General features: G+C 34.7%; 1 long non-coding RNA gene across 1 annotated transcript in view; it reads right to left on the minus strand.

Annotated features, from left to right (window-relative positions):
* Positions 1 to 5,090: 5,090 nt before the first annotated feature.
* Positions 5,091 to 24,749, minus strand: part of LOC144224751 (uncharacterized) — a 325,793-nt gene continuing 306,134 nt past the window's right edge. The window contains exon 4 of the long non-coding RNA XR_013333131.1: positions 5,091 to 5,227. This is a non-coding gene — a long non-coding RNA (uncharacterized LOC144224751). The remainder of the gene's footprint in view (positions 5,228 to 24,749) is intronic.

Raw genomic sequence — 24,749 nt, forward strand, 5'->3', positions numbered from 1 at the left:
CCCCCACATCCATCAGTCCTCAGTTTTTGTCAGCATTCAAGAGTCTCTCATGGTTTGCTTCTCTCCCTTTCCCCCACCATTTCCGCCCTTCTTCTCCCCCTTGTTCCTCCGTCAAGTTCCTCCTAATCCTCCTATACGTGCAAACATATGATATTTGTCCTTCTCTGCCTGACTTATTTCGCTCAGCATAACACCCTCAAGGTCCATCCATGTTGCTACACATGGCCAGAGTTCATTCTTTCTCATTTCTCTCTGTTTTTTTTAAATGTTCCGATTTGTCAGGAATTATTCTTTGCTATAAATCTGAAATGTTTTTCTTGAATTTCACTGCCACCAATCACTATTTTAAAATATAATAATGGCCAAGTTCCATTAATAAAATCAATTATACAAAAATTTGTATAATAAAAGGTAGGATTTGAAAGATGGATGGATAGGAGGGATGGATGGATATGCCATGATCCATAATGATCTATCTCTCTCTCTCTCTCCAGGTGATTCCAATTGACATGAAAGGTTGAAAACCACCATGTTAGATCATTTTGTACTAGGCCTCTGATTTCATGTCCAAGCAATTATCCTTTCATCAACCTTTTGCTTTCACCACATTGGTCTTCATGAATTTCATATTGCTTTTGATGCTATTATAAAGGAAATTATTTTCTATTTCAGATATTTTGTTGTTAATGTAAAGAAATGCCACTGATTTTTGTATTCTGCAACTGTACTGATTTCATTTCTTATGTCTAAAAATTTTTATTATGTCTTTACAGTTTATTTTATATAAAATCCTGTCATGTGCAATCAAAGACAATTTTACTTCTTCATTTTATTTATTTTCTTGTCTAACTGCTCTGTTAGAATTTTCAGTATTATTATGAATAGGAAGAGTGACAGTGGGCACTCTTGTCTTGTTCCTGATTTTGGTGCAAGGCTTTCAACTTCTCACCATTAAATATGATGTTAGCTGTGGGCTTTTCAAATATGGCATACATTATGTTGAAGTACATACTTTCTGTAATAAATAGGTTGAGAGCTTTTATCATGAAAATTGTTGAGTTTTCTCAAATTCTTTTTCTGCATCAATTGAGAAGATCACATTATTTTTATCCTTCTTTTTATTAATGTGGTATATCATGTTTATTGATTTGCATATGAACTATCCTTGCATTCCAGGGATAAACCCCACTTGATCATAGCATATGATTCTTTTAATGTTCTGTTGAATTCAGTTTACTAGAATAGTGCTGTTTACATCTGTGTTCATCAGGATTGCTGGCTTTATAGTTTTCTTTTCCGATAATATCTTTATCTGGTTTTGGTTTATCCTCAGCAATTCAAATATAAAAATAGAGTTTCATTATTCAGACACAATCTGCATGCTTCCTGGGAAGTGAAGAAGTGCTGTTCCTTGATTTTAGTAATAAAAAAGCATGATCTTCACAAAGCTACATCGTGGAGCACAAATAATTAAATGTTATTATGTTATCACTGATAAGTACAACACATCCAAACATAAATATTGCTTAAGACATGTTTCAAAATTTATTCAGTGAAACTATATTAAAAAATGAATTACACCCTTTCCATTACTCTTTAAATAACAAATGTTTCCTGGATATCTTTAAGTTCAGATCATCTATAATAGAAGGTATCACTCTAATAACAGTGGATTCTAGTTTTTAATTATTTTTTTTCAAATTTACATCCAAGTTAGTGTATAGTATAACAATGGTTTCAGGAGTAGATTCCTTAATTCACCTTACCCATTTACCCCATACCCCCTCCCACAACCCTCCAGTAATCCTCTGTTTGTTCTCTATACGTAAGGGTCTCTTATGTTTTGTCCCCCTCCCTATATTGATATTATTTTTGCTTCCCTTCCCTTATGTTCCTCTGTTTTGTATCTTAAAGTCCTCATATGAGTTAAGTCATATGATATTTGTCTTTCTCTGAATAATTTCACTTAGCCTAATATCCTCTAGTTCCATCCGCATAGTTGTAAATAGCAAGACTTCATTCTTTTTGATTCCCAAGTAATACTTCATTGTATATATATACCACATCTTTCCATTTCATCCATCGATGGAAATTTGGGCTCTTTCCATAGTTGGCTATTGTTGATAGTGTTGCTATAAAGATTGGAGTGCATGTGCCCATTCTCAACAGCACACCCGTATCCCTTGGATAATTATCTAGTAGTACAATTGATGGTCCATAGGGAATTTCTATTTTTAATTTTTTACCATTTTCCAGAGTGGCTGCACCAGTGTGCATTCCCACCAGCAGTGCAAAAGAGATCCTTTCTCTCTATCCTCACTGACATCTATTGTTGCCTGAGTTGTTAAAGTGAGCTATTCTGACAGGTGTGCAGTGATATCTCATTGTGGTTTTGATTTGTATTTTCCTGATGAGTGATATTGAGCATTTTTTCATGTGTCCGCTGGCCATCTGGATGTCTTCTCTGAAGAAGTGTCTATTCATGTCTTTTGCCCATTTCTTCACTAGATTGTGTTTTTTGGGGTGTTGAGTTTGATAAGTTCTTTATAGATTTTGGATACAAACCCTTTAGCTGATATGTCATTTGCAAATATCTTCTCCCATTCTGTTGATTGCCTTTTAGTATTGCTGATTGTTTGCTTTGATGTGCAGAAGCTTTTTATTTTCATGAGGTCCTGATAGTTCTTTTTTTTTTTTTTCTCATTTAGTTTCATTTTGTTACCATTGTCTCTGGACACCTGTTGAGTAAGAAGTTGCTGTGGTGGAGGTCAAAGAGGTTTTTTGCTTGCTTTCTCCTCTAGAATTTTGATGGCTTCCTGTCTTACATTTAGGTCTTTCATCCATTTTGAGTTTATTTTTATGTATGGTGTAAGAAAGTGGTCCAGGTTTACTCTTCTGCATGTCACTGTCCAGTTTTCCCAAAATCATTTGCTGAAGAGACTGTCTTTATTCCACTGGATATTCTTTCCTGCTTAGTCAAAGATTAGTTGGCCACACATTTGTAGGTCCATTTCTCTATTCTGTTCCTTTGATCTGAGTGTCTGCTTTTGTGCCAGTACCATACTTTCTTGATGATTACAGCTTTGTAATACAACTTGAACTCCAGGATTGTGATGCCTCCAGCTTTGGTTTTCCTTTTCAAGATGGCTTTGGCTATTTGAGGTCTTTTCTGGTTCCATACAAACTTTAGGATTGTTTGTTCTAGCTCTGTGAAGAATGCTGGTGTTATTTTGATAGGAATTGCATTGAATATGTAGGTTGCTTTGGGTAGTATTGACATTTTAACAATATTTGTTCTTCTTATCCAGGAGCATGGGATATTTTTCCTTTTTTTTTTTTTGTGTCTTCTTCAATTTCTTTCATAAGCTTTCTATAGTTTTCAGTGTATAGATTTTTCACCTCTATGGTTAGATTTGTCACTAGGTATTTCATGGTTTCTGGTGACAATGGATTACTTTATGATTGAACATAAAGTTTACAGAATCTATCTCATGTTGCATCTATTATCATTTATCTTACTTATTTGCATCTTACATTCATCTATAAGATGGAGATTAAATCTGACTCTCTTATATGTAAAAAAATCTATGCATGTAGTCTTGACAGAATATGGACTCCCTTTTAGTACAGAACATTCTCTCTACCACTTTCTTTTTACCTATTTCCTCAATATTACTAATATAGACTATAAAAGGGAAAATTATAAATTAGATTTTGTTTTGGAGTGTTAGATAAAAACAGGTAAACTGTAAAAATTAATTTATGTTGTTTTCAAATAAATTGAAAGGAAAATATAGTTTTAAAAATGCTCATTGTTTGTTTTCAGATTTAACAGATTTATATACTTGTGAAAATAGTAAAGAAATACACAAGTTTGTATTTTCAAAACAGAATACACAAGTAAATTTCTGAATTTCAAAATGTATCATTCAAAATGTATTATTTCAAAAATGCATTATTTATTGCACATTGTAAAACAAACATTATATTCTAAATTTAGAATAAAAATTTTAAAGCTTTAAACAGATCATTTTAATTTCTCTCTTCCTACTCAAAGTTCCATTACTTCTTACATTTATATTTTACTTTTTACTCCAATTACGGTGAATATATGGCTAAGAAACTCCTTTATCTATGTCATATGTTACCACACTTGAGCACAAATTCTTCAAGGGAAAGTGTCACAATAATAGCTTCTACAGTTACGAGCTGCATTATCGTTCGGAGTTTTCACTACAGATTTTAGTGTCTCAAGAGGCATTTTGGTACCATTCAGAACTCTGATAACAGATCAAAGCCCAGCAAGTAAATCAAAGAGCATATTGGCATAAATTAAGCAGTTCTCTCTCTCAAATATGACATAGATTAATATTTATCTAAAATTTTAATCTGATTTTCCATAAAACAATAGGAAAAGGAACCAATTTCCCAGACAGATAAGTCAGAACCCATAGGAGCTTACTAAATACTAGAATTTTATTGGTAGCTCTATATTATAGCTTTTAAAATGTGTGAAATTACATTGCAAACAGAGCATCCTTTAGAAGTAAAATTAATGCTCTAGGAAGATATTCTACACTTACCCTTGTCTTCTGTGCTCTCTGGACACATTGTGTAATTAAATGAAACAACGACAAAATCTAGTTTAATGAGCAAGTGGATTTGCAAGAAGTTATTACATTATACCAATATTTTACGGCAAACCTATCAAAACTAGAACTTTGCTGGCACTGTGGTACCATGAAAACAGTTGGGGATTCCTAATAAAAAGATAGGTTGCTCTTAAAATGGGCAAAGGCATTTTTCTAAGTACAACATCTGTATTTCTGTGTGATCTTCAGGAAAGCACTGTAACTTAGCTATGATTATTATCTTCATTTTGCAGGTGGGGAAACAGAACCAATCCTCAAGTCACACGGCTAGGAGGTGCCAGAAGCAGAATTTGAATCCTAGGAATTCCCCTCAAAAATCTGTGTTCTCCAACACTATGGTCTGCTGGTCCTTTTGAGGACATTATATTATATCTCTGACATTTTTTTTTCAGTCAATCTTTGTCTGGATTGTTATAAAAAAAACTACCTGGTATTGGGTAACTTATAAAAAGTAGAAATTTATTTCTCACAACTCTGGAAGTGAACAGTCCAATATCAGGGTGTCAGCATGGTCTGGTTCTGGTGAAGGCCCTCTTCTGAGTTGTAGACAGTCAACAGCTGACTGTGTCCTCACCCTGGGGAAAGACATACAGGGCTACTGTAAGCCTCTTTTGTACGGACATGAATCCCACTCATGAAGGCTCTACCCACACAGCCAAGCACTTTCCAAAGGCCTTACCTCTCCACCATCACTTAGGGGGTTAGGATTTCACATATGAATTTGGGAAGTGGACAAACATTCAGACATGGCACCTTTTGAAGTAAGTTACTTCCATTTATTGGGTCATTTCTCAGTTTCCTGATCCGTAAAACAGGGCAATTATGACTATGTTTCAGTCCTGTTGAGGAGATTCTTATATGAGTGTATATCAAGATTAGTAGATTAGTAAAGTATATATGTACCTTATACATTGTGATTTTTATATTTTTGTCTTTGATTATACTGCTGGCACAATTTATTTTAAATAAAGAAATGTTGAACTGCTAATTCTCATATTTGAGTTAGTACACATTCTTATTCTATTTCTTTTTCTAAAGTTTCAAGATACCCTTATGGTTCAGCTGTTTAAACTGCAAACTTCTCACATGTCAAACTAATAAAAACATAAACTATGACATTTCTAATAAACTTGGAGAACACAAATGATTATTGTGATGCACAATCATTTGGTTCACTGTCCAAAGGTTTTCAAGGATACCTTTGAAATACAAGTTCAAAATGTTTGCCAGAGCTAAAGGCTTTTGAAAATAACTACTGTTTAGGGAAGTTCTCTGCCCTAAGAATTGCTTTTCAGCAAATACATCAAGGAAAGCAAATATTAAGTACAAGTTTGCAGACAGCTCCTCATTTCAAAGGATGATGACATCTGTGTATAGGTCTGCAAAGTGAGTTGATATAGCATTTTCCTTTTCAGTCAATCCTGATTAAATAATTACTGGACATTATCACTGTCATCTTCTTTTGCTCTGAAAGTTGGTACTATAAATTTCTATCATTTTAGGCAAAAATAGTACCATATTTTCTGCTTTACAAAATGCTACACTTAGTAAAATGTGAAACATTTTAAACCACCTTATTGGATATTTGCCTAAAAAACTAGAAACACACAGTTTGCATGGTTATTTTTTTTATAAAGTTTATTTATTTGCTTTGAGAGAAAGAGATAGAATGCATTGAAGGGGTAGAGAGACAAGGAGTTAGAATCCCAAGCAGGCTCCACACTGTCAGTATGCAGCCCAACACACAGCTCAAACTCACAAACCATGAGATCATGACATGAGCCAAAATCAAGAGTGGGATGCCTAACCTACTAGGCCACACAGTTTTTTGCTCCCCTTCTTAATGGTACTAAATTTGCAAGCTGTAAGGCTCAGGATGAACTGACTTCTCTCCTCTCAACGCCAGAGTGGCCATATTGGCAATAATGATTTACTGAGTTGGACAAATAACTTAAGTTTTTCCAAATAGAAACATGCCGTTTTATTTATACTGTTTACTAGGGATATGATGAAATGTATTAGCTCTCTCTAACTGCCTTAGAAGAAGGAAGTTATGAAGCTAAGGACTATTTCATCCTTAAAACTTTCAAAGATCCTCCTGGATCAAGAATGAGGTCAATATTACATCACAGGAAGAGAGAGAGAGAAAGAAGGGAAAAAGGGGGGCAGGGAGGGAGGCATGAAGATAGGGAAAGGAGGGAGAGAGAGGGGGGAAGGGAGAAGAGAGAGAGAGAGAGAGAGAGAGAGAGAGAGAGAGACGAGATATGAGAAAGAAATTCTGGAGAGTCCTTTAGCATTCTGGATCAAGCCTTAAACTGATACCTAAGGCATCTCTGGTCTCTTGAATTAATGAGTTAATACAGATCCCCCCTTTTTTTTAAACAGTTTGAGTTAGCTTCACATCATGTACAGCCAAAAGCATACCATAAAATATTAGATAAGTATTCTATGATATTATTTCTCCCTGAGTAAATAACTGAAATGACATTGAACAGAGTTCTTTGTTCAGATGCTAAACATCAGAAGATTAAGGAAATGTGTTAGAAACTGAGTTGACAAAAAATATCCCCCCCCCATTAGATTTGAGGCCTTCTTATTATAGAACTATCAATAGTAAATGAAAACAGTGAGATGCCTCATTTATACTTTTGGTGATTGTAAAAAGACTCAGACAAGGCAAAACAGGAAAAACATAGGTCTAAAGGTCCCATTAGGTGCTTTTGTAGATATATTGTTAAAAATAATGTCTAAATTTATAAGCCTTAGTAGTTACATGTTAGTTGCACTATATATCTGTATGAATCAGGAAAAAACAGTTCACAATTCCACCAGGGAATGCTGGGATAACATTAAACATACCATGTTCCAAAAGATGGTTTACTCAGAATTCTAATCCACTACAAATTATAAAGATTTTTTCAAGGGTTATCCTTCAGTTAAGGTCTACCTGTACTAATCATACCCTGATATGCTTTACTGAGAAAGCAAATTCTCCAAAATTTGCAAAACTATGAATTTGTATCCACAGCTAAAGGTGAGCCAAGACAATTAGGTAACAGGAACAATAAAACTGTTCACTTGGATATCAGGATCCCTGCCCACTGGTCAAAATCTGATCAAGTTAGCCCCAAAGCCAAGCCATCGGCTTGGTGCTAACTCGATTGTTTTCTTCTCTAGAACACCAGAATATACCTTAAAGCGCTTTCAGGTTCCAAATTCCATGAAACTATACTGTCTTCAGCTCAGTTTTTGTTTTTTTTTTTTTTTTAGTTTTTGAACTAACTGATTTCCTGACCATTAGAAAATATTCTACGCTGGTTTTAAGAATTCATAGGTCTCGGGGAACCTAAATTCCTCAATGGTTCCACAAAAACCACAGGGCTACTCAGTTACAGCAACAATTTGTGACGTTCACTGGCAGAAAAACCCAGTCCCAGGAATAAAGAACATTTTTGGCACTCTCCCAACTCATTTGGACCAGGTTGCTTGGCCTCAATCTTTGTGCATTTCCAAGCATCATTTTCTGTTTGAATGAATGCCAGATTCAGGACATATAAAGCAGTTACTTGTACTAAACACCAAGAAGGTAAAACACAAAAGCCAAAGAAACTTTTCTGGGTGAGGGAAAACTATGCAGATTCTAATATATTCAAGTTCCAAAGAAAATGGATCAATCCTTAATTTCATATGTTCTCATTACGTTAACTCTCTCATGTTTGTGGTTCAATGTAAGAAAGGTAAAACTAAGTTTTTGCTTTTAAAAGATAAGGATGTTGTGTGGCTCAGTCAGTTAAGTGTCGGATTCTTGATTTTGGCTCAGGTCATGATCATGATTTGTGAGTTCGAGCTCTGCTTTGGGCTCTGTGCTGACAGGTAGAGCCTGCATGGGATTCCATCCCTCTTGCTCTCTCTGCTCCTCCCCTGCTTGTGCTTGCTCTCTCTCTCTCTCAAAAATAAATAAACTTAAAAAAATTAAAATAAATAAAAAATAAGAATGTTAAGTCGTGGAATACTTGATTAAACACAATGTGTACTGTCTTAATCATCATGTGGATTCTGGATTCAAGCTGTGTGGGTGACACAGCTTGTTTCCAACTTGTTAGAGGAAAAACCTTGATTAAATATAATTCTACACATCGCCAAAGCCCATGTTCTCTCAGCAGCATATGGCTATCCTAGAAGAAAAGGTGATGTTACAAATCCAATGATAGTAAGGTATATTTTTCTTAATATTTTCTTCACATTAAGTTAACATTTTGCATTGTAAATTGGACTGGGATTTCATTCAGAAGATTTGAGGATGCAGAATTGCAGATACACAGAATGTTATTTCAAGGAAGGTCAATAGAATACCTCAAGTTCCTTGCTATTTTGCCAGTTGAAATTTTTGTTCTGTCATGAAAATGTAGCTCGCTCTTGAATAGGAGTATTAGAACAAATTGTAAAAGTGGAATATAAGTAAAAATTAAGAACTGATATTTCACAGATACCACATTCCTGAATGGGTGTAGGTGTATGATGAAATATATATGGGTGTACACACACACACACACACACACACACACACACACCAAATATCTAAATGCTTGTGCTTATACATTTGGAAAAATTAAAATACTGTAAGCAGCAAAGTAAAAGATAAAAAGTATAAAATTCAAAATATATTGTTTATCTATTGATGCTATCTTTATTATTAACGGATTTGTTTTTGCATTGATTGTTAGGTCAAACTCTCTTCTTTGCATAAAAATAACTTGCAGGAAATTTCAAGTGCTAACTGAAGGAAATGAACATTCATGACCACTACTACCATTCCCTATTGGTCTAGCTTCTCATACAGTTTACAGCATATTATTTAAAGTAGTTTCTTAAAAATAAAGGTTCCATGTAAATAATTTTACTGTACGGGAGCTTATTCTATCAGTTCTAAGAAGATAGTCCTTTATCATCGTTGTATTCTCACTTTAATCAGGATATATGCAGCCTGACATCTGAATCAATTTGACCTTTTGGCTTATAAACTTCTTTTGATCATCTTTATGACTGCAATATTTTTGGAAATTCATCATAACATTTTGTAAATTGAGCTCTGATTGCAAGAACAGGTGATATATTTCATTCTCATTTTATTGTGAGAAGAAAAATGACTAGTTTTTGCATATGTTAAAGAAGATTCAGAAAATTATACTTCAACCAACATAATTAAGGAAAATACATCATTCAGGGTATAAATGTACTTTAAAAAACTTTCAGTGTAATAGTAGTTTAATTTTAAACATCAGAGTGATATAAAATATAATGAAGCAACTTTGTTTACTATTTCTCCGTCATTAAATACATGGTATTTGATGTGCTGACATAATTGTTTAGTAAATAGGTAAAATCAACAAAATAATCATAATAGTCATACTAAGATAATAATACAATATTCTTATGGTTTTTGTCAGATAGCTTACTTGCATGTCATAGTTTCCAGAGGAAAACGTCTTCAAACTTTACAACTTGTTCAATCATCAAAACATAATTGAAAATTTAGAAGGCGATGTTTGTGATGAAACATGTTGCTTTGGAGATCAGGAGCCTTCAATTCTCCTTGTGACATTCTTTTTCACTACTTAAAGACTTTTGCAAAAGAAAACTATAAAACTTCTTTGTTTCTCTATAAAACGCATAATCTACATAAAATCTGGTGCTATTAAGTATATCTAAATAGAGACCTAGTTTTCCATTATCTACTGTAAATTTTACTCAGTTAACCTTTGTTACTGACATTATCCAATACAGAAATAAAGAAATTAAATGATAGCCAAAATGTTCAATGGTTTTCTAGCTCCTCTTAAGTTTACCGTAAATTATAAGGGCAAATAATTTAGCCTGTTTCATAACTTTCCCATTGATAAAGTCTAGATGTTAAAATGGCATAAACATTTTATGGATTTCAAGGCAACTCAGTGGAAACCAGGTCATAATATCTGGCTGGGGAGCACCAGGAAATAAAAGAATGTATATGTGACAACAAGTTTACTTGGCATGAATTTATGTAATGTCTCATTTTGTAGTCCCAAATTTTTGAGTAGTATTTACCACTCAATGTTAAACAAATAAATTAACTAAAGCTCATATAACATTAAATTTACCTCACACCTCCTCATGAACTGTTTTAGCTGACAATTTAGATCATACTCTGTTGAAACAGTAGAAACCATCAAATTAGAGTACCTTCATCTTTCTATCAGTTTTCAAGTTTCTGTACCCTCCTTCTCTCCTTCGTTTTTCTGTTTATAGTAGAGGAAGTATCCCTCTTTCTATCAAAAGCTCTTCTAGATTTGCTTTGAATGGTCCCCCGCCCCCTTATTCAGGGGCTTAGTTGCTTTTCACTTCTCTCCTCAGTCATCAACATTTACATCTCCTTTCTTTCCATCAACCTATAGTGAGCGTCCAATTTCTCCTACATTAAAAAAGTCCTATTTTTACTTTAAATGCTCTTCCAACAACCACAATCTTCTTCTTTTTTTAATACACAAAAAGTTAGAAAATATTGTCTTTATATTTAGCTTTCCCTCATGCTGTTCTTTATCTACGTTATTCAGATAATTTCCCCTTTTGCCACTCAATTCTAATCTTACCAATGTAACCTAAAATGCCTTATAAAATCCTCATCTATTTCATTTGCCCTCATTCTTGCCCTTTAATTTCTATTCCAAAATGTTAAAAATGTTATCATTCTTAAAATGCTTTCTTCTCTTCTTTGACACCACGATGCCTTGGTCTTTCTCCAAGCTATGTACTGTATTCTTCTTTGATCCAAATTCTAAATATTGAAATTCCTAGGCTCCTGTCACAAGCCTTTTGATTTTATTCATACTCTTACTTAATTATCAATTTCCATAGGTTTAAAAACATGTAAAATAAAAGACTTTCACATTTATTCATTTAGCAATAGGTTCCCTTTCCATGTCTAGATGTAAGTCTAGGCATTTCGATTCTCCTCTCTCCCTACTGTGTCTCTCTGTTGCCCTTACCTCTTCAACGCCCTCACACATCATTTTCCCTTGGCCAGTCTGATCAGGCCACTCAGACTTTGTATGTGTTTCCCTTCCTGAAATTGTAAACTATCAATTTATGTCAAAGTTGGCTCAATTTTTTTCTTTTTTCTTTCACTCACCGAAGTCCATTCATTTATTCCATGACAATGTATGGTTGATTACTCCAATCTTATTGATATAAACACTTTTTTTTACTACTATATACCTGATGTATTTCACTAAAGAATGAACGGTTAACATATACACTCCCTCCAATGCTGTCCAATACCAAAGCCCATAAATTCTCACTCTACCAGACTATCTTCTAAACCCTAAGCACATTAGCCCCAAATTCATCATTTTCTACAATGATCTTAAAGCAAAACCAGTTTTTAAAAGATATGACACACAAAGAACAGGCAATTAGCTGTGTAGTGTCATGGGGTCTGCTGTTGAAATGCTGGACTGCATGAAATCAGAATACAATTAGCGCGCGCACAATGTGTTCTCCAGTTCCACGAAACTGTCCCTGGGTATAACCGAAGGAAGCAAGTGAAATCTCATTTTCTCTCTTTGCATAATCTGGAAAAGATTGTCCATCCCAGGGGTTTCAGCGCCAACTGCCTACATCTTTCCTGTAGCTACATCTCCACATTTGTATTTATTTTTATAATTACTCATTTACTCAGCACACAGAATCTCCCAGGTACTGCATGAGATATAAACCATATAAAGGTACATGGAGGCAGCAATTCTTTTAAAAATTTAAAAGTTTAGTTAAAGTAGATAAATATATAGGGGCACCTGGGTGGCTCAGTTGGTTAAGCTTCCCACTTCAGCTCAGGTCATGATCTCACAGTTTGAGAGTTCGAGCCCCCATCAGTCTCTGTGCTGAGCTTCAGAGACTGAAAACTGCTTCGGATTCTCTGTCTCCCGCTCTCTCCGTTTCTTCCCTACTTGCACTCTGTCTCTGTCTCTGTCTCTGTCTCTGTCTCTCTCTCTCTCTATATCTTTCAAAAATAAATAAGAATTTTTTTAAAAAGTATATGAATATATAAAAGAGTAATTATAAGATCATATGATGGGCAAAGAGACAGTGATAGCAGAATATATTACAGAACCAGCAGGAAGAAATGAAGAATCAATGCAGTCAATGAATTCTTGAATTTTCCGAACTCAGGAAGGAAAATGTATCAGCATCAATACCTCAAGCATTAATCTTGCTTGTACCTAGAATGCTAAGGATAAGCCATAAGGCCTCTTCTGTTATCTACACCTGCCCACAAAAGAGTTTCTAATTAACTCCGTCTCCTCCCCACCATGATAATCTGATTTCAGGATTCAAAGTTGGTCATCATTATTCATCCAAATACTGAACTGTATCCCTAACAAGAATGAATCTCTGATCTGAATTTTGGATAACTTATCCACAGCAAACCCTTAACAGACTCTGTCACCCGATACTGGGCTCTAGGTCTCATTTTCCTAGCACCTGTTAGACCAATATCATGTATACATTAGTCAGGAATTATAAGGCAACAATCTGCCTTACTTTGTATATCTCTTTCTGGCAAGATTCCTTCCTTTCCCTGAACTGTCTTCAGTTTGGACCCTCAAATAGCAATGATTGCCTAAATTCTCACACTGTTCAGACACCTCGCAACTACTATTAAGGTCTGCATTCCACTTAGTTTCCCCAGTAACTCTGGACATTCCACAATCCCTCCCTTATCATGATTGAACTACCAAAATACCAAGATTTCACATACCAAGAACTACCTGATACACAAGAATGTTTTTTCCTATCTGAGCTTGTGTCTTCAGTTCTACGCCCACACTGTCCAATGTCATCAACGTTCCTCAATCAATGAAATTTTGCAGCCTCTACCTTAAATAATTTTCTTAGATTTATTTAATTCTCTACTTTCTGGTCTGTTCATGGCCTTAAGTCCTGACATTGCCTTGGTTCCTTTAAGAATCTGCCACCTGGCAAAACTTTTTCCATATTTGACTTTATTAAGCATATCCACTCTTATTTTCCAGTTTCTCAGGCCATTAATTTGACTGACAGTGCATGTTAGTTTGTTATTTTTTTCCCTCAGCTTACTAAATGAGAACTGGAAATATTTTGGAGAACTGGAAATATCTCCAACACTTTACAAATAATTATAGGTGTGCCTGGGTGCCTCAGTAGGTTAAGTGTCCAACTGTTGATATTGGCTTAGGCCATGATCTCTTTTCATGAGATCGAGCCCTGTGTAGGGCTTTTCTCTCTCTCTCTGCACCTCCTCCACTCTCTCTCTCTCAAAATAAATAATCTTTTAAAATAATTATAGATATCTGTTACATTTATACAGCAAAGTTCTCAAGTCATCTTATTTTTTCAAATTTTTAAAAAAGTTTTTATTTGTTTTTGAAAGAGAAAGAGCAGGGTAGGGGCAGAAAGAGAATCCCGGGCAGGATCCACACTCTCAGCACAAAGCCTAATGCCAGGCTCAAACCCACAAACTGTGGGATCATGACCTGAGCTGACATCAAGAGTGGGACACTTAAGCAACTGAGCCACCCAGGAACCCCGAAAGTCATTTTAAAATGTAATTATTTTGTTTAGAACATGATTATCTGAAATTCTACTTCATTTGCATTAAATTTGTCAATGTGATATACACCAGTTGTGATAAGCAAATACTGTAATATTTAAATAGCATTTTAACTTTAAAAAATAGATCCCAAGTCCTCTTTTCCTACCATGGATTCTAAGGTTGTCTTTTTCTTAAATAATGGAACTACAAATGTTCAACTTCTGTTTAAAACTTTGACTTTAAAAAGAAATGGACATGGTTATTTTCTTCTGAGACATTACTTTAAAACTCTCGTTATGTTCCTTAATTTAATTGAATTCACCAACAAAATATGTGGAATTCTTTTAATATAAAAATTGTTGTGAGCTAGAAAACCAGTTACCAAGGCATAATAATGCTGATACCGGTAACAACTTTTCTGATCGTTATCAAGTGGATAAATTATAATACCCTGTGAAAAACTCTGAGTCACAGGAACATCTATTCTGAAATGCAAAGTCAGCATTCACTGTATTAAGATTAAGAAATTCATATTTGAAGGCATTTACAATTTTCTACCTTTTCTATGCAAGATGATGACAGATTTCCCCTCAATTCTCCCCTTTCATCATTAACCCTCACTTGTCCTCCAAAAAAAAAATTCACAAACTAGTTATTTTCTTCTGCTTGAATGAGATTCTCATTGAAGTCACCTTGTAGTAGTTTTCTGACAACTTTATAATATCTTTTAATGCTTGTCATTGATAATAATAAATAATATATTAACATAAGTTTTGGTTTTGAGAAGAAATATGCTAATTACTATAGAAGCATGGAGGGACTGATCAGTTAAGAGGAGAAATCTGCTTAGTAAATATAAAATATCTCAAAATATATGTTGTTATTTACAGTCCTGATTATTTGATAGGGATGTATAAATAGAGCATGTCATATTTCATGACCTGAAGAAATTGAAGGAATGTGCTATATAGAGTAAACCATCTCAAGCCACAAAATGTAAATTTTAACCATTCAGATTCTGGTGTTTGCTATCATTGTTTTAATTGCTAGCGCCTACCTAAATTGTAGGAGTTTGTAAGTTTCATTTGTTTCTATGCCTCAAATTTAGATGGCTACTATAAACTAAAGCTAAACATGGATTTTCTATGAGTAGGGATGACCGCTCTCAGCTCTAATCACAAAAGACCTATAACTCACGATGAATTACACAGTGAATAGCTAATATACATAATATATTATATCTAGAGAAATATATATAATATATAAATACACACACACGCACATAGAGAGAGAGTATGCAAATAGGCAAGAGTAGGAGGGAGGGAGGGAAAGGGAGAGAGAGAGAGAGAGAGAGAGAGAGAGAGAGAGAGAGAGAGAGAGAGAGAATCTTAAGCAGGCTCCACACCCAGCAAGAAGCCCAAAACAGGCCTCAATCTCAAGACTCTGGGATGGTTGTAACCTGAGTTGAAATCAAGAATCAGGCGCTTAACCAACTAAGCCACCCAGGTACTCTGAGAGAAATATTTTTTACATTCACTGAGCAACATCTAAATCTAAAACTTAATTACTCTAAGTTGCTAATCATAACATTAACTTTTATTTATTGCATGTACAAAGCACTAAGCTCTGTGCTAAATTCTAAACTCATTAATTACCTCTTAAATCCTCAAAACAAACAAAAAAACCCAATAGGGATATTACTGTTCTATTACCTGAGTAGTTCTCAACTGTAGATGATTTCTGCCCTCATGAGACATCTCTCAATGTTTAAGGACATTTCTGAGTACCAAAAATGGGACAGAGCCAGGGTCTGAGTTCTGGTATACAGTGGGTAGAAGTCAAGGATGCTAAAATTCACAGGACACTGTCACTCAAAACCACAACAACAAAAATCAAATCTAAATTGTCAATAGTGCTGAGTCAGAGAAACCTGATTCCACCCACAGTGGTTCAGTATAGTTCCAGATCACTTGAAACAAAACCCAGACTGTCATTATGTATAAAGAGAACACATGGCTAAAAATCAGAGATGATTTTTTTTAACTTTATTGAAGTATAAAGGTAGAACTGACATATAAATTTCAATGTACTTAGCGTACACAAGGTGATAGTTTGATATATATATCCAATATATCCAATGTGAAAGGATTCTCATAACTGAGTTATAGAACACATCTGTCACCTCACATATTTCCTTATTTTTTTGTGAGAAAGCTTAAGATCAACTCTCTTAGCAACTTTCATGTATCCTATACAGTATTATTATCTGTAGTCACTGTGCTTTACATTAGATCTTCAGACTGTAATAATCTTTTAGCTGAAAATTTGTACCATTTTATCAACCTCCCCTCATTTCTCTGTTTTCATAAATTAGACATTTTTTTTAGATTCACCCATAAGTGATACCTATCAATGTTTGTCTTTTTCTGGCTTATTTCACTTAGCATAATATCCTCCAGATTCATCTGTGTTGTACCAAATAGCAGGATTTCTTTAAGTCTAAAAGATACTCCGTGGTGTACTTATATACCTGACATTCTCTTTATTTTTTGGCAGACACTTAGGTTGTTTCTATACCGGGGCTATTGTGAATAATGCTGCAATTAACACGGAAGTACAGATATATATTCAAAATAATGATTTCATTTCCTTTGGATATATACCCTGTAGGAAGATTGCTGGATCACATGCTAGTTCTATTTTAATATCTTCAGGAAACTGTATCCCATTTTCCACAGTGGGTCTGCACTACCAATAGTGCACAAAAACAGTGACGACAGAGGTCCTTTCTCTCCACATCCTCTCCAGCACTTGGTATCTCTTCTCCTCTTGATAATAGACATCTTAAGGTGTGAGGTGATAATCTCACTGTGGTTTTGATTGGCCTTTCCCTGATAAGTAGTGATATTAGGCATTTTTTCATTTCCTCATTGGCTCTTTGTATGTCTTTAGAGAAAAATGTCTATTAAGGTTATTTGCCCTTTTTAAATTGGGTCATTTGGGTTTTTGATTTTCTTTTGCTTTGTTATGCTCTTAGCTGTAGGAGTTCCTTGTGGATTTTGGATATGAACTTATAATTGGATATGTGCCTTGCAAATATTTTCTCTCATTCTATAGGCTGCTTTTTCATTTTGTTTTTCAGTTCGTTTGCTGTGCAGAAGCTTTTTAGTTAGATGTAATCCCACTTGTTTATCTTTGCTTTTGTTGTTTGTGCTTTTGGAGTCATATTAAAAAACACTGCCTAGACCAATGCCAAGGAGCTTGACTTCTATGTTTTCTTCTAAGAGTCTTATGATTTCAAGACTTATTTTCAAGCCTTTAATTTGTTTTGATTTTTGCAAGAGGGTAATGTAGGGGTCCACTTTCACTCTTTTACATGTAGACATGAAATCTTCTCAGCAACATTTTCTAAGAACCTATTATTTGCCTACTAGACATTATTGGCTCCACTGATGTATTTGCTTTATTATATGCTATGTTACTATGAAATACAATGCACATTTAATATTTAATTCTAAAATATTTATCACTTGAAACTTCCTATTACACAATTTCATGTGGGTTAGCAGTAATTAAGTTAATTATAATGCAGTATTCAAAACTGGTTTCACATAGCTACTTAAGAAAACATGATGATTATTTGCTGTAAAGTGAATATGGGTAGACATTTTTCATGGGGTTTATGACACACTTGCAAGATATATAAACAGGCATATCTTTACCTACAAAAGTATTTCATTAAGGGTGCCTGGCTGGCTCAGTCTATAGAGCATGCAACTCTTGATCTCGGGATTGCAAGTTTGAGCCCCAGGTTGGTTGTAGAGATTACTTAAAAATAAAATCTTCAAAAAGTGTATTCTATTAAGTAAATATAACAATCATACAGTACTTATGGACATTAATCATCTGACCAAAATTTTTCTAGGTTTTTAGAGGTACATGAAGCACCAAGTGTAACACCTTTCATGGAGGATGTATTCTATAATTAAAGAGAAACAGAGCACCAAGGACAATGGCCACAAGTGCAAATGTAGTACATACATACATTTAAGGATTATAAGTGTTAGCATTAGCAATAATTAAGTGGAAGCATTCCACAAGCATTTACTCAAAATCAACCAGATCCTAGACTCACATGACACTTTGCTTTTGTCTTCAAGGGCATCAAAGAGGGCATAGATGATTGGGGAAAACAGACTTGCAATCAAACATGTGATTTTTATGAATGCTAGGATAAAAATCTCTAAAGTATTTAGCAGAATAAACAGTAAGGAACTCTTTAAACAACTAGATTGAAGGTATAAAGACTACAACCTTGTGATATTGGACAGTGTGTCCAATTTACACGTGAAGACCTCAGTCTTAGATCTTGAGAGTGAAATTTTGAGCATCACCCATTAAAATATATTCATTTACAGTTGTGATACTATTTACATTGTTCTGAAATCATGTTTAGAAATAAAAATGAGTACTGTTGCTTGTTAATGTACCAAATTTCTAATCAGAAACAATTTTTACTATTACCCCTAAAAGAAAATAATTGTCACATTAAAATAATTAAGCATTTAAGTCAAAAACCTAAAGACATAAAAAGCAAAAGCAATTACTATATGATCTTAAAATCAAATTTTAAGCTCATACATACACGCATGTAATTATAATTTATTCCATGTTTACTTACTCACATAACCCCAATAAATCCTGGTATAATTATTTCATATTAGGAATTCAAGAGACATTTTTTAAATAATCCAATTAAAAAATGGGCAGCAGATATGAACAGATTTTCCAAAGAAGATATCCAGATGGCCAACAGACATATGAAAAGATGCTCAACATCACTCATCATCAAGGAAATGCAAATAAAAACTATAATGAAATATCACCTTACACCTGTCAGAATGGCTAAAATCAAAACTCAAGACACAAATGTTAGTGAGGATGTGGAGAAAAAGCAATCCTCATGCACTGTTGGTGGGAATGCAAACCGGTGGAGCCACTGTGGAAGAGTATGGAAGTTCCTCAAAAAATAAAAACAGAACTACCCTATGATCTAGTAACTGCATTTCTGGGTATTAACCAAAGAATATGAAAACACTAATTTGAAAAATACACATTCCTCTATGTTTATAGTAGCATTACTTACAATAGCCAAATTATCGAAGGAGCTTAAGTATCCATCGATAAATGAGTGGACAAAGAGGAGGTGGTATATATATATTATATATATATTATATATATGCAATGGAATATTAATAAGCCATAAAAAATAAATTTTTCCATTTACGATGGTATGAATGGAGCTAGAGAGTATAATGCTAAAGAAAATAAGTCAGAGAAGCAAATATCACAATCTCACTCATGTGAAATTTAAGAAATGAAACAAATGAGGAAAGGGAAATAATAAGAAAGAAACAAAGTAAGAAATAGACTCTTAATTAGAGAGAACAAACTGAGGGTTGCCAGAGGGGAAGTAGGTGTGGAGATGGAGGAAACAGGGAATGGGTATTAAGGAGTGCACTTGTGATGAGCACCGGATGTTATATGGGTGTCGAATAACTCTATTGTACACCTGAAACTAACAGAACACCGTATGTGAACTATACTGGAATTTAAAAATATATAGTTTAATGTTTACAACTTACCTAAATAGGTAGAGTGAATTGATTTAAAAATTGAGGGTTTTAGACATGAAGAATATAAATTAGAGCATAATCCTGACTTTGAGACATATATTTAATTTTAGATTCATTTTTAATAAGAAATTAAAATGAGAATGAGGAGTTAAATTATGCATGAAAGCATCCTAGATACATTCTTAGACAAAGAAGTTCTAACAGTAGGTAACCATGAAATATCCAGAAGCATAAATAATAGTGGTACAGGATGACCTGAGCTGAGTGAAAGGAAAATACCAGTTTACTAGGTCAATCTCAAGAGATCTCAGCATGGATCTTCTTCTGGGGCTAAAGATTTCCTCATTTCCATAAAAGTCGTCAAGAAAAAAAAATATTACCTTACCACTATTTAATTAATAAGAGTAGAGCTTAAACCCCTCCCTCCCTCATTTCTGCCAGATTTCTGGCAAAGGAAAGTATAGGCACTTTGTCCCTTACTTCTTTGCATAAATGTGACCTGCCTGTGAGTCACCATTTACTGGAAGCTGTGAAAATTATGTATTAAAATAATGTGCAACTGTATTTCAACTGAAGTAATGCTATCTTTTGACTCTTGCAGGCCTCTTTGTAAAATGTCACATTAGAATTACTATCTGTCTCCTTAGTTTATGTGGTTGTGCAGGAAGCTTAATGACTCTCAGATTATAAAGGCCTTAAAAATTCATAATAATAAACTGAACAGTTTCTTAATAAGTAGGATATCTTTTTAACCCTCTACCTTGCCATAAAATAAAGATGTAAAATGTGTGCTTTAAATAAAAACAAAAATAGTCCTTTTTATCATAAATATAAAGTGGCTCTAATAGAAAATTGGCCCCTTTCTCTAAGCGCCATGAGAAAAAAAATGGTTTGAAATCACTCTTTTCAAAATAAAAAAATAACAAAAGATATTTTCTAGCCAATATTTTTTTGGTACTATTTGGCATCTGTTGAAATTTATCAATGGATCAATTAAGATATTTATAAAAAGTTATTTGGAAACTATTTTATCTTGGAGTGTTCTCAAAACTTATTTATGAAAGTATTATTAAGGACATGCCTTATATAAATTTGTGTGTTTTTTAACTTAACTGTCTTTTTTCAGTTTTATTTATTATTTTCTCCACATTATCCTTATTTTTATTATGTTATCACTTTCTATTGTATATTGTTGCCAATTACAGAAAATCTTTTGTAAATGAATCAGAGGACAAAGGAGGCAAAGAAGGAAGGGAAGAATGGAGGAAAAGAGGGAGATATGAAAGAAATGCAGTGTAAATGAGACCTAATGGCCAGAAAACACACTTTCTAGACCATCACGAACACTGTTAAATTGTGAAGACAGGATCAGTAGGTGTGTAAACCACCTGCTGGCCATCCTTTCCTTTTATGGCAGTTAAGAGAGATTTAACAGAGAGTGACAGCAACTGTTGAAAGATCACAATGCCTGTGCTGTGGGGCTTTTAAGTCGCAGGATTAGGAAAATCTCTACCATAACCAGGACCAAGTAATAACAGCAACAACATATGGCGGTATCTTGATTCCAGGACTACCTTGCCAGTTCAGTATTTATTATATGTACAGAGAGCTCTAGCCTCTTCCCTGATCTGATCGTCTTTCTAAAAACAGGTTTTGGGTTTTGTTTTGTTTTGTTTTGTTTTGGTCTTGACTGGCTACTTAAATGACTTCTCAAAATTATTTAACAGGGTAAAACACTACTCCTGTCTTGAAATACATTTTGTTCTAGATGTATCGAGATGATTTTTACTGCCAGTAACATACGCCAAATTAACAGTGGATTAAATAATTTATTTAGATAGATAATAACATAAGCTCTGAAGAGCTTTGGAGTTTCTTACACTGATTCAATGATCAAGTAACTGGTGCTTTCCATATTTCAACCCTTCTGACCTCCATGTGTTCTAACATCTGCATCCACTTTTGTAAGCAGTTTTTGCTCCCATAACAACATCCAAAGACACAAAAAGCAACCCTCTCGTCTTATCTCCCATTCAACTGTGTCCCAAAGAAGAAAATGGTACAGTTTATATTACTTGAAAAGGGCAAAATTTATTATTTTGTGAAGACTGATTCACAAAGCTCAATCTATAAGCCATGAGAATTGTCTTAACCTTTCTAGCTTCAGTCCTAAATATTAAGAAAAATAGTATCATGGCCCTTCTATACTCTAAAATTACAAGTGATAGAGCACCACCCAAAAGACAGAAGTCCTGATAAATCATAGCACATCTGCAATATTCAAAAAATAAGAAACCAAGTATTAAAATGTGTCTAATAAGAAAACATCTGGAATGTAAACATTTGAAATGTAAGTCCATTTGTAGACTAACAAGTGGTCCACTTATGTGAAAGAAGGATCTGCTAAACTTTTAGTGCCTCTCCTGGAAAAAGTATGTAAATTTTTTTCAAAATTTAGGAATTTGAAACAGTGGTCACCTTACTTGCCTCAAAGCCCCCTAGTACCCTTTATTGGCCACGTGTTCCTTCCATCTCCTATATAGTTAGCATGTAAACTCATATGCTTAACTTGAATTCCAATAGAAATAAATGACTTTTGTTCTTTATAATGCAAAGCTCTGAGCCATGGCTTAATTTTTTTTAACATTTACTCATTTTTCAGAGACAGAGAGAGACAGAGTGCAAGCAGGAGAGGGGAAGAGAGAGAGGAAGACACAGAAGCATAGGCAGGCTCCAAGCTCTGAGCTGTCAGCTCAGAACCCGACACAAGGCTCGAACTCATGGACCACGAGATCATGACCTGAGCCGAAGTTGGAGGCTTAACCGACTGAGTCACCGAGTTGCCCGGGGCCTTGGCTAAATCAGAGAAAAAAGAAGTAACTAGAACCTCCAGAGCCAGACAAAATCAAGTCCAATACTTATACAATCAAACTTTGCCTATTTTGAACAGACCTAACTTATAACTTAGCTTTATTTCTCTTCTAGTATTATATTCTGATTGCTCATCATCATGCATGATCCATTAGTCATGAATATGTTCTTGCTATTAGTTTACATCAGTGATGTACCATAGTTTAGGAGTCTCAGACGAGTTCTCCCCAGGCTCTAGAATAGCAATGGATCACAGAAGGATGTAACAATACATATTATTTAGCAATTCAGTCACTTTCCCCTATGGTAGGAGCTGGCTGTTTAAGAAATGCAGCTGCTTTTTGAAGTTTTAAGTTCCTGGGTAAGTCTGCCTCACAGATCCTTATGCACGTTTGCCAAGCTACAGCAGATGTCAGCCAGGCCCCATGAGAAGAAGATCTGGGTAGTTTCCTCAGTGTCTGAATTGCCAGCCAGCTGTATGCTATGGCTATGGCCACCCCTGTCACTCCACTGGTGGAAAAGTGTACAGAGCCACTCCAGACATATGCAATACTTCGTTCCTAGGGAGGAACTTGGATGCCAATTCCTCTGTAGTCTGCTCCCTCGTGAACTCTGCTGGAACAGGCCTTGAATACCCCTTTGCTCTTCTAGCTTAAGGCGTAAAGCTCAAAACCAGTTTTCGAAAACAGTCAGTTCTGATATTTACCATGGCTTCACTCAAATTTTAATTTGAGTTTCCAGATAAACAAGAGATACTTACAGAACAAAGAAGGTAAGAAGACAAGGGTTTCTGGGCTTCTACTTAAGAGGGGAGAGTTCCTTGGCTGTGTTATCTCACCAGTTGTGGAAGGAAACTATTCCAAAAAATAATTTTAAAAATATGTTATCTTGGAATGCAAAGGAGTAAAGAAAAAGATGGAGGAGAAATCATTAGAAGAGAGAGATAAGGAAGAGAGGTGGCCATTCTATGTTGAATATAAACCAGTTTTCTCTTAACTAAAAATAAAACTTCACTTTTGTGGACCATGGAAGTATTGTTTCTTTGACTTTTAAAGGGACTCATTTTCATAGCAATTACTTAAAACAAGGTGGGGGTGAGGAAGGGTGGCAGGTTCAGTTGGTAGAGCATGTGACTCTCCATTTCAGGGTTATATGTTGAGGCCCCATGTTGGAAGTACAGACGACTTTAAAAAAAGTTTCAAAAAAGGTACTCCTTTATCTTAGGGATTTAGAAAGTCAGGACTGAGATGGGAAGAAGTAGTCATGGTAAGTTGGACTTGAATTCTTTCTAGAGGTTATATTAGACAATATTAACAATTATTACTAATGATGATCTATTTTAATGTCACTTATTTTCCAGCAAAGTCATGACCTCCAGGAATAGTGGTCAATATATTAAGACTTAGTTAATTAAGAAATAAGATTTCTTTCTGCCCTACCTATATACCTATATAATAAATTAGGTATCACGTTCCATCTACGGGTAATGCTTCAAATTATAAGCATAGTATCTACTAAAGATTGAGTATCTGTGCCTCCCACCCCCAAAATGGATATTCTGAAGTCCTAACACTTAGTGAAATGGTATCAGGAGATGAGGCCTTTGTAGGTGATGAGGTCATGAGGGTAAATCTTTCATGAATCAGACTAGTACCCTTATAATGAAGACTCGAGAGCTCTCCTGTTCCTTCTGGTACGTGAGGACACATGACAAGATGGCCATCTATGAACTAGAAAGTGAGCCTTCACCAGACACTGAATCTACTGGCACTTTGATCTTACTTCCCTGGCTCTATAAATTCTTCCCTGTGCAGAATAAATATTTGTTGTTTAACTCAGCCTTTGGTTTCTTGTTATAGCAGCCCAAATAGACTAAGACAAGACCCTATCTCAGGGGAAAAACAGCCTTGCAAATCTATCAGGGAAATAATTATAATGTACTAGATTTTTTTTCTGTGTCCATTCTTCAGTCTCTAATCCAAA

Source organism: Crocuta crocuta, unplaced genomic scaffold (genome assembly GCF_008692635.1).
Source record: "Crocuta crocuta isolate KB4526 unplaced genomic scaffold, BGI_CrCroc_1.0 scaffold442, whole genome shotgun sequence".
Lineage (NCBI taxonomy): Eukaryota > Metazoa > Chordata > Mammalia > Carnivora > Hyaenidae > Crocuta > Crocuta crocuta.